Genomic DNA, 12,195 nt, shown 5'->3' with positions numbered 1-12,195 from the left:
CAGTACAGAGATGGGGGCGAAATACATGCTGGAAGGTTAAGTTTAAAGGCATTGTGAATTAAACTGTCTAACATCACTGGTAATTTAAATAACTGACCACAAACTTGCTCTCGTTCCACAACTTCCTTTTTTTCCTATGGTCCTGAAGGTTCTTAGAAACCATGAAATCTTCAGCTTTAATTGTTTCTTTAGCAAATATAATATTGAGTCATGGACTCAGTGTCTCTCTTCCAACAGAAGACAAAGCTCTGTCATGATAGGAATGTAATTGTTTAAAGTATTGGCATTGTTCCAATAAAGTTACTTTCTACTACCTAATTTCAGCAATCCAGTATGACTTGCTCATTAGTATGCATCATCAGTTAATAGTCTATAATTGCAAGCCTTGTGCTGTATCTTAACACTTCTAGGCCTAATGAAGTGGCAACAAGCCAGTGATTCTGATTAACCTGATGTTTTCTTAAGTGAATTAAAATATTTTGTATTCAAGTAGCTTCCCCCATCATCAGTGTAACATTCAGTTCATCTCAAGATCTTGGCTGCGAGGGGATGGATAGCGAACCAGTTCTTTCCTCTTGCTGAACAAATTTCAACCAGAACCAATGTGGACCCCTCCCCCCACCTCTGGCCTGCTTAGGGGCCCTTTATTACTGGAATCCTGACCGTCCAAGTGGGTGGGAGAGCCTAAGGGGGCAAGGGAGAAACCTACTGGTATGATTGTGCTTGTTTAGGTGCATCTTTCTCCTCTGTAAGGGCAGACTTTCCCCTGCCTTAGTCCCTGGTTGTTCTCTAGTGGTGTAAGTGACAGGCAACTCTGCCTAAGCAGGCAACTTGTCAGGGAGGTGGAGAGGTGGTTCCTTTTTACTGGGTTCTTTCAAGCTCCTGTAAATGGCTTCTAGCTGCCAGTGAGAGGTGCCTTAAAAATGCATATTGCATATCAGCCTTCTAGATGTGAAACCCAGGTGGCTGCTTGGTTAGAGCAAACAGGAAGAGATCCCAATTCCCACAGGGCCTGAACTAGTGTCATGAGCAGAACTTTGACTAGTGGGACCCTGCTTTCTTTTTGCACCTTCTGTGTGTGGCATAAGATCTGTGTTGCCTGGGGCACAGCGTGACATCCTCTGGCAATCCCTAGTGGCCAGGCTGCAGTGGCACATTAGATATGGTAAAGTGCCTTTTTAAAAACAATGATGATGACTGTGAGGGAGTCCTTTTATTTTAATACACAGCTCTGAGTAAATCCCTACCACTGTCGTGATCAGTCCTTCCTGTCACTGCAGCATTTCATGGTGCTAGAAGTGAGTGTCAGCCAGGACAAATAGATTTTTACAAAACTGAGAACATTCATGCCAAAATAGCGAGGCTACAGGGTTATAGAAGAGAAACTGACAGATGGGGCACATCTGCAAAAAGGGACCACAGGGGCAAATAGGTGCTAAACAGGGCCCCAACTAACTGCAGTTTTGCATGAGGCAAGAGTTTTTATTGTACAACTGGAAACTGCCTGCAGCAGATACATCGCTCTCAGTGGTTTTCTCTGCATATCACCTACTTCTGATAGGACTAGTTTGTAGACCAAAAATTCTTGCTGTTTCCTGTTGCTATGATATGCCACTCCTGTGCCAATGAAATAGGAAGTTCAAGTTCAAGGTCAGATGCTAGGCCTCTGTTTGCCTGTCACCACCAAAGCTGCATACTGCTGCTGGAGGAGACTAGTTTTGTTGGTTGAAGTGGTGGAGTGGGTAGGACAGGTGCTGAATAGGATTGTGGGATCAGCTACATTCTGTTGTACCTGTGCATTGGCACCCCTGTATAAAGCAAGTCAGGATTGATAGAGGAGGGATGTTGAAAAATCTCAGTGTTGGTGCAATTGCATCACCGCGTATAATACTCTTGCATAGTTAGAAGCACTCTGAAAGAGCTGTTGCGACACATGTTGGCAATGTCTCTTGTGGCATAGTGTGGCTGGGTTTTAATACACCAGTCATAGTGGTATGTAGATGTCATTGCAACTCATCTTACATGATCATGTTCTGAATGAATTTAAACGGGGTTAGATAAGTTGTGTTTCCTACTCTTGATAATTTCTGGACTTCAAACTCTCCATCTGTAGCCTGGGAGCTGTAAACTTTAAGAATCTGTTATGAATAGATGGAATTTTTTCAGTAATGCTTTTCAGGGCACAAAATTCATGCATAGAATGGCTGATTGTTACTTTTCAGTATATGCTAACAAGCATGGCATGATGGGAGGTGGGGGTTATGTGGTAATTAGTAAGCAACATCCAATTTATAAAACAAATTCATTGTTATTTCTGTCTCCTCCATCAAAGCAGAAGTTGTATGGTAATTGCTTTTGAGCCTTCTAAAGTCCAGTTTCCAAATCATCTAGGGGAAGATATTATTGCTAACAGGGCTGTGTGACCTGTTTTGGAGAAACATGAGCCCACTTACACCCTATGAGCTGAAGTAATACAAAGTCATGTCAGTGGGTCAGTTCAGATAAGTGCACTGTTGTCTTGACTCTGGGTTTTTATATACATGGTTTGACCTCAGATTACTTTAGACTGGTATTCCGGACCTTGAGAACTGAATTGTGATGTGTTGTCTTTTGCAGCTGTTAACTGGGGATGTGAAAATCAAAGACAAAGGGGGTGTGTGTGTGTGTGTGTGTGTGTGCGCGTGCGTGCGTGTGTGTGTGACATACATATATACATCTGGTCAGAGTACATAAATAAAGGCCAGGAGGCAGCAAATAAAACCAGTGTTGTTGTTAGCAGTGAAAGCCCCACAGGGCTAGCGGGATTTCAGTCTGTGCTCTAGCTCACTTTTGTTGTTTGTACGTGGGTAACAATCTCCAGCTCTGTGGGATACATTAGTCGTAACACCAGGGATGTACAGTGTGCAAGAGTGTACAGCTGGCAGGCTGCCTATGGGACAGAGGTCCCAGGAACCACCCACTTTCCCGTTGTTGGGATGCATTACTGACCACCTGAACTAGTAGGCCTGTCCTATCAGGTTCTGGGGGGGCCACAGACCTGCCCACAGCTAAAGGACTCTGGGTAGCTAAGACTGTGCCTGTATAGAGTTAGTTCCTGGTATTTCCACATAGGCATCAGTGATGTGGCTCTAGACTGTTGGTGAAGCATAAACCACAGAGGAAATGACTATGCCTTGCTGGGGCAGTTTGTTCTTGTGGTTGCAGTCAGCACTGGAAATTCTAATTCCAGGAAATATACTATAGCCCTGCTGCAAACCCCATCATCACTGTGCCTGACCCAGAGCCGGCACTAGGGGGTAGCAAACAGGGCAATTGCCCAGGGCTCCACAAAGCTAAGTTTTCAAACTTTTTTCTGGTGACGCAGTTGAAGAAAATTATTGATGCCTGCGACCCAGTGGAGCTGGGGCTGAGGGGTGTGGGAGGGGCTCAGGGATGGGGCAGTGTGTTGGGGTGCCAAGGCAAGGGCTGCAGTGTGGGGCTGGGAATGAAGGGTTCAGGGTGTGGGAAGGTGCTCAGGGCTGGGGGTTGGGGTGCAGGAGGGGGTCAGGGCTTTGGGGTATGGGGGGATTAGGGCGTGGGGTTGGGGTGCAGGCTTACTTCCAGCAGCTCCCAGTCAGTGGTGCAGCTGGGGTGCTCTGCGGGCCGCACTGCACCCTGGAAGCAGCTAGCAGCAGGTACAGCTCCTAGTTGGTGTGCAAGCAGCTCCACATGGCTCTCACTCACAGGCACCGCCCCCCTCCAAGCTCTCATTGGCTGGGAACTGACCAATGGGAGTGCAGAACCAGTGCTCAGGGTGGGGGCAGCACATGGAGTGCCAAGGTCCCACTGCCTAGGAGTTGGACTTGCTGCTGGCCACTTCTGGGACACAGCACATTGTTGAAACAGGTAGGGACTACTCTGTCTTAGCTAGGCAGCACCGCCAACAGGACTTTTAATGGCCTGGTCAGCGGTGCTGACCAGAGCTGCCACAACCCAGTAACTTCCATTCCATGACCCAGTACTGGGTCACAACCCACAGTTTGAAAACCACTAAGTTATATCATATCTGCAGTGTCCGCATGGGTAAATGTAATGCAAGTGTTACAGCAATTTAATCTCTAAAAGTGGAAATAAATCTCACTGAAGTCTTAAAAAATAACCATGGCAGAACAAATTCATGTACCATATTTTTTTGTGAACTCCATTTGTTTACTGAATTGCAGCTCCATCATGTTTGTTTGATTTGTTACAGCCGCACTTTGAAAGAGTGAATCGCTTGCGGTCAGTTGGTGTTGGATTCCAGAGCAGGAGCAATGGAAGCTCCTTAAAAGTGTATGTGGGGGCCACTGTCACCTGAACCGAAGTCCTGCCCTTGCACCAACCCTTCTCTCCAAAGCCACACCTCATGCTGCCCCTTCCGTCTGAGGCCCTGCCCCTATTTGCACCTCTTCGCCCCCTCTTCCCATCACTCGCCCTTCTGGCTGGTAAAAAGTGATGGAGCCATGGCCTCCTGACTCCCCCTGTTCCTGTGCCCCCATTTGAGAGAGATTGCCTAATTTTATTCCTCTATCACTGAGTCAAGTTGTTGGACCCTACCCAAACCTAAGCATTGCATTGCTTCTCTTTTTGACTGTACCTGTACCGTGACATCAGGAGATAAAAGCTGCTTATGCTTAAAGTTACCAAAGAACTATTTACATTCAACAGTATCACAAGATCATCTGAATGGTCTCGCTGAGATTTCAATTGAATGCAAAATTCATCATGAGTTGGACTTCTCTAAAATAATTGAAGGTTTTGCCTCCTCAAAGCTAGAAAGGTCCACTGCTAAGTGATTTGGATAAGTTTGTCATGTTTCATACTCCTTAAGAGATGCGGTCTGATCTGCTTTTTTTCTTGCGTAAAAGTCCTTTTTACACTGTGTGATGGTTTGAGTGGTGATAGTAGCAGTAATATTACCATTATGATATTGATAAAACTGAAAAGTTGCAGAAATCCAATGTGTGAGCAAGTTAGGGAGTTGGGGTGAGGGGCTCACTCCTTAGTTTTCTGCCCTGGGCCCCAGTGAGTCTAACACCAGCCCTGAGCTGACAGCAAAAGAGAAGACTGTATTTCACCCAGCGAGGAAGCAGTGTGGAGGGATCTCCTCTAGCAATTTTCCACCCCCTTAAAGGAGCCATAATTGAAAGTTTAAAAAGACACTTAAAATATCAATTTTCAGATCTTTCTGTCAAGGCCAAGTAGGCAGAGGCTCCAGTTTAATCCTAGTATAAGCACAAGTCCATTCCCACCATGGTAATTCAGGCACGTTTGGCCCTTTCATGTAGTTCTGTACTGTACTAGACCAGGGTCTGTAGGCAATACCTGTCAGTGTCCAGGGATTTGGGGAAGGGGCAGATGCTGCACTAGATAAACATGCTGGCCTCTTAGAGTATGTCTACACAGCAAAGAAAAACCCATGGCTGGCCCATGCCTGCTGACTTGGGTGTGTGGGCCTTGGGCTGATTGATTGCTGTGTAGATTTCCGGGTCCTACAGCTGGGCCAGCTATAGATTTTTCTTTGCTGTGTAATCATACCCCGTGCCCCCAAACTAAGATATTTTTTTTCTAGTTAACTTGAAGTACGGGCCATTCAGTAATGGCACAGATTATCTGGTTCCACGCATGGGAGAGTTGCAAGGGCTGGTTTAGGTAACAAAGCACAATAATCACTTCTTGCACATCAGTGATTTTGCTATGAACCTAATAACATGGGGCCTGACCTTACATGTTTCCCTACAAGTGGGGCCTCTGGCTTCAGTGGGTGCAAATATTTGTAAGCATGTTTTATAAAATATCTTTCAACTGCAATTGGATGCTTAGATATCTAATGCTACAAGATGTACCCACAAATACTGGTAGTCAAATTGAGACCTCATATAAAATCAGGGCTGTGGAGACCACGTCTCACTGGGGACTCAATAAATCATGGTGACTGAGCATAGGGAATCACAGAGAGGTTAGCTAAGGCACTTTCTTGCTGGATCCACTAGCAAGCACTACAACATAGACTTCTGGCATAGTGGGTGTGCTGCAAGACAGATGGGGGCCTGGGTGGAATAACTCTCAGCTGGTGGAATGGCTAGGGCAGGTTAGAACCACCCTGAAGCTGTTCAATCTTGAGATGGGCCAAAACATCCCAAGGATCAAGGAACTGGCTTTCCACCCACTTCCCTCCTATGTCCCCTCCCTGGGGTGTTCTGAGCTTGGCTGTGGTGAACCTGAGGATCTGGTATCCCATATCTAGTGGAAGAACAGTTTTCTGTCTCCAGGGAAAGGAAAAGAGAAGAAAACTCTATTGAGAGAGGCACTTGGATACTAGTAATGGTTAATATAGAAATGTCGTAGATAGCTTTGCTTTCCTCAGCAAGCCTCTACAAAAAATGGCCTTGTCTGTATATGTTGCTTTTGTGCTGTCATCTAATCAGAACACTTTAAATTTGAATCACAAGTAATTCCCACTCTTCAAATCTTTTCTCTACATTCCCCTTTCTCTTTAAAACTATAAAGCATTCTGAGAGGTGTATGAAGTTATGTACTTCATATGCTATCTTTCCAAAGGCAACAGACTCTACATGTATCCTGCTTTCATGAGTCAGTTTATTTTAAAAGCAATGAAATTAATTTTTGGTTTGTTTTTCAAGGAAGAAGGTCCAAAATTATTTCTTTATTGAGCCTGCATTTACCAGCTTTCTTAAATGAAGCACTATAAGATCATTAGCAATGATCGTAATCCTTGAGGTTACTAATGGATTGGCTGCTTGTTTGTCATAATGTGAAAGGTTACCTTGAAAGCACTTTAAAAACACTTGAATAAATGCCCAACGTCGCTTCAGATTTGCATCCAGCTGACATAGGTGTTGGAACTGGGCTGCTGTTGCACTCCCTGTCATGACGTGGTTTCCATTATATACAGGGTTTACAGTTTGGTTCAATGGCTCTCAGCACCTCCACTGTATACATTGTTCTAGCACCCCTGCCAGCTGAGCATGCTAATTGGAGTCAGTACCTTCCAAGAAAAAGCTAGGGTCCTGTAAGAAGGTGATAATCACCTGGAGAAGGTGGCACTCTTTCCCCAAGTTGGTACTCAACTAACATGAAAGATGGTGCTGAGGATTCTGTGCTGCTGGAGATGTGGTCTGTCAGATGAAATGCAAAATAAGTGTGCTTCTTCACACCCTAGCATCATTGTGTTGTGGCACCTTGTCCTCTCCCCTTTGTCAAGCAGTAGCAGATGTCTGGATCCTTGCAGGACAGTTTCCTGGTGGAGGAGAAATCATTGACATGGAATCCAAGTGTATAATCTAAGTGTAACTTGTTTTATTTACACACACACTCTTGCTCTCTTGTCCTGGAACAGAGGTGGTCAGCATTCAGGGCACTGCCTTTTTTCAGGAATCTCAGCCCTTTCACAAATACCGAGTTCCCATGGAGCAAATCTGCCTCAAGAATTGATGTCTGCAGTGTTGTAGCCATGTAGGTTCCAGGATATTAGAGAGAGACAGTGGGTGAGGTAATATCATTTATTGGACCAACTTATGATGGTGGAAGGTACAAGCTTTTGAGCTACACAGCGCTCTTCTTCAGGTCTGGGGAAGGAAATCAGTTACTGAGAGCTGGCCTTAACTGCAAAGTTAGGCTGACCTAGCTGTGTTGCTCAGGGGTGTGAAAAAGTCAGTCCTCTGAGAGATGTAGTTAAGCTGACCCAAGCCCAGGTGTAGATGCTGCTAGGTGGATCGAAGATTCTTCTATCACCCTAGCTACTGCCTTTCAGACAGGTGGATTTATTACATGGGTGGAAGAATCCCTTCTCTCTGCACTATCTACACAATAGTGCTACAGTGATACAGCTGCAGCATAATGGGTTTGAAGTGGGCAATTAAGGGCAGCAGGCTGTGTGGTATGTTTAAAGGACCAACCTGGGATGTGGGAGACCTAGGTTTAACCTCAAAAGTTTGAAGCCTTGAAAGCTGGTCCAAACCAGAATTGTCATCCTCTAGTGAGCGTCAGTTCTAAGCACTTAGGATTACCATGGCCCTTTTTGTAAAAGAAGGGGTTTAGCCCCATTGTGTGTGCTACGTTCTAACCTCTGATCATTACATTCTGCCTATTTTAGTTCTTCTGGAGTGGGTGACTGTATGTCTTCAAACTCTCTGTGGTGGTTACACTTCTGCCACTCCCTTCCAAAGGCTTGGTGCGTGAAAACTGGGGTACCTAGCTTACAGTTTTGCCAACCCAAACACTCAAAAATTAATTAGTCAGGACCCTAAAAGTCATGAGACTGAAAAAATGGGGAGCTCTCTTTTTATATACCCTCTGGAATTTGAGCCCTATGGGACACAGTCAAGTCATATTTTAGGCCACATGGTTGCAGAAGAAAGCTTTAAACTACTTTTTTAAAGTTGATATTCTCACCTCAATTCCATCCTGCCAGAAGCAAGAGATTTAAGAAAAATACCAACTGTTTTGAGACTCACTATAACATCACAAGAGCTGGGATGAAGGTGGTGTTTCTCTTGCACTGCAACACTAATTCTAGTTGCTGCTTTTGGAGCTACAAACTCAGAGAAAATTAATTTGATTTAATTGGATTAAATTGTGAGATCTATGAATCCTGTTCACCAAGTTGTATGATTTAAGAAATACCCTTTCTAGGGATGCAGTAGTGAAAGGATGCTGAGTTGATGGATTCCAAGGACATCTTAAGATGAGACTCCATGTCTTCATTTCCTGAGTAGGCTAAATGAGCCAGGAAGCTGGTTTTAAACTTGCTTTGTCTTGAATATAGCTGCCCCAGCTGAGAAAACATAATTGTGGTTGATATTTAGCTGCTGTACCATAATCTTCCCCAAATTATGATGGAAATTTAGCTCCTCTGTAACATTATGGAAACAAATCAGCTTAGGAAATGCTTGCTGCTCTAAGGTTTTATTTAGCAATCACAAGGAAGTGGTATTTCAATCCTGCTTTTTAATACTGTGCGTTAGCAATAATGTAACACTTCAGCTACCTTAAACTATAGAACAGGATTGGCCAAACTTACTGACCCTCCGAACCACAGACAATCTTCAGAAGTTCGAGAACCGCAAGACATGCACAACCTGCCCCATCAGGTAGCACCTGCCGGGGTGTGCGGCTTCTGCTCTGATGCCCACCCATGGAGTTAAAGTCCTTAGACACCCCCCACCCCCATCCCTGCAGGGCCTAAAAGTCCTTAGACAACCCACAACCCCACTGGCCAGGGAGACCTCAGGGCTTCTGCCTTGCAGTTTTGTAGGCAGAGAATGGAGGGGCGTACGGGGGTTTCTGGGAGCCTCACTTCAACTGTAAAAGATCCGCATGTGGTTCACGAGCCACAGTTTGGCCACTCCTGCTATAGATTGGTGAACTTTCCTTTTCCTTCGTTCTTTCAAGTGATTTTTGAAAGGGTTCTTTTTAAATGGGGTTATCTTCTCTTCTGTTTCTTCATTATGTATAAAGCCAAAGGGCTTTAAAATAAAATGTTACTCGTATATCATCTTAGAAATATTCAGTGTGCCAACACTGCCTTTTTCTGGCTTTGTTGGACAGTCTTGGGGGCGATGTTCAGGTTTGCATTGGGAACCCTTCTATTGTAATTGAAGGGTGTGAGAGTGAGATATCTAACAAAGATGCCCCTTTAAATAGTTATTTAAATTAAATAGATACTAACAAAAGCAATCTAAGGGTACATACACTACAAATGAATGTGTAATTGTAATGGGTGAAGGCATACCTGCACTAGCTTTAATATAGGTAGTGAAGACACAGCTGTATATGGATCCCAGATTGGGTGACCAACCCATGCGTACCCAGAATCCTTAATAGACTACATCCTTACTACCACTATTATTTGTGCCAACTAGATTAAAGCTAGCATGAGTGTGCCTACCTGCAGTGCAGTCACATCTTAATTTTCAGTGCAGATGTACTCTGAAATTTCCCTCCCTCTCAGTTGCTCAGCTTTTGCTATCTTGACTGTTTTGATGTCATAACTTCACTAATTCTCAGATCATGATAATCTTCCAGTCTAGACAACTCCTGATTTGTTAATGGGAGTTTTTTTGTGCAGGAAGTGAGGTGGGGTAGTAGAAATACTTTCTGGCTGGCTTGCTTGCTTGCTTATTTATTTTTTTGTTTTTAAATACATTGCTAAAGGAGCTAACTGGGACCTGTGAAGAATTTCATCTATTGCAGGTAACCTTTTAATACAAGTCCTACTGTTTGTGTTTTGCAAACACAGAAGTGTACTCTGATAGAAGCTTCTATACCCATACTCTCTTGCTAGTTCCTGCAGGTGTGGGTCAACATAGGGGAAAAGATTAACTGAAGACACAAATTTCCCAATGGGGCATGGCTTGGGCTGTTGATGTGTATTGCAATCAGTGGGTAATGTACTGCATAAGAGACTTTCTGAGCACTATATAAGCTTGAGAACTCAAACTCTAGCTCCATCAGCTTTTCAGTTTGAGTGGCCTTTGTTTTTAACTCCTAAATTTATTTAAAGATAGTGTTGGTATCTCTGGACATCATTGAAGACGGAAGGTCCTTATGCACAAAAGCCTGGGTAGTTGAGAGCAAGCTTCTCCATGTGTGCTGCCGCCTTGTTCTGGAGTAACCAACCCTAGGGATTCAGAGGTACCATGCCAGGTAACTGTATTTTGAAACTTTCTCTGTGCTAATCTGTGAACTCCTTGGGGCTTTCTCATCTCTGTACAGCGCTGAGCACGCTGTCATTCTGAATATACAGGCAACTGGCCTGGTTGCAGATCAGCAAGAGTCTTTGCTATTTTGTTAATTTGGGAAGTTAGTATGGTTTTATAAAAAAAATCAATTAAGGTATCAATGTTAGGCCAAACTGATTAATTTCTTGGCTTTCATATGCCATTGAATTGGCTTTCATATGCCATTTTAATTAATCCGTATAAGTGCTGAAGAAACAATGCAGCAGTTTGATCCTTTGATAATGTAGTTATCTCCCACAGCAAAGTTCTGTGCAAGAAGGAAGTATGGTGCTTATCAGGAGGTTGCATAAATTCACACTACTTGTATGAATTTAAAGTCTTCCTTTTTCTGAGTGTGCATTTTCATTAGCTCCAAGCAGAAGTGACGTACAAAGCTAATGAGAAGGAGCATGAAAGCCCAGGACTAAAACAAACAATCCATACAATGGTAGTATCCCATATTGCAACCTTTTAGGAAGCGTATAATACTGCTTTCTTTATTCGAATTCAGAAATCTGACACACAACCAATTGCAGAGAGAGAGAAAGCAGGCTGCTCTCTTAGGCAGAGAGTTGCAGCTCAAGCCACTTTGCTCCAGATCGACTCTTTTGCTGACAAATTTTTGATATCTCTGATCACGTGCTTCCTGACAAGAAATACCAGGAAACTCTTACCACGTGATGCAATAGTCTATAATTTTAACACGGTTTTCAGTACACCACAGCTAGCGTATATCTACACTAGGAACTAGTGATGAGATTCCCAGCTAGCAGTTCTTGAGCACTAAAGATAGTAGCGTAGCTGAGGTAGCACGGGCAGTGGCAAGCAGTGGTATGGACTAGCAATGCTGAGCACAAACCTCCTGAATCCCCTGGGTATGTAGCTGGCATGGCTAATCTGTTCCTCTGCTCACCACTGCCATGTTACCCTGGCTACACTACTATCTTTAGCACATCAGCTCAATGAAAGCTAGTGCGGATATGTCTAATGTGAGATGGGAATCACATCCCTAGCTCTAAGTGTAAATGTATCCTTAGATGTTTTTATGGGATTAGGGGAAAAATAGAGATCAGTGTCCTTGCCCTGTAATCTGTGGATTCAGATTCAGTGGATTCATTTTCATTTGAAAGACTTTGGCCACTAGGCATCAATGCACTTTCCTCAGAAGATAGACTGTTTACTACCAACAGTGGCCCTTTAAGAGTCAATGGAAACAATTCCTTTTCACAGACTTCAAAGACTTCACCAATAAATTCCTTTCCTTCTACAATACCATAGAATATCAAGGTTGGAAGGGACCTCAGGAGGTCATCTAGTCCAAACCCCTGCTCAAAGCAGGACCAATTCCCAACTAAATCATCCCAGCCAGGGCTTTGTCAAGCCTGACCTTAAAAACCTCTAAGGAAGGAGATTCCACCACCTCCCTAGGTAACCC

The sequence above is a fragment of the Chelonoidis abingdonii genome, chromosome 15 (genome assembly GCF_003597395.2).
Source record: "Chelonoidis abingdonii isolate Lonesome George chromosome 15, CheloAbing_2.0, whole genome shotgun sequence".
In the NCBI taxonomy this organism is placed as follows: domain Eukaryota; kingdom Metazoa; phylum Chordata; order Testudines; family Testudinidae; genus Chelonoidis; species Chelonoidis abingdonii.
Note: the sequence above shows the minus strand (reverse complement) of the source record.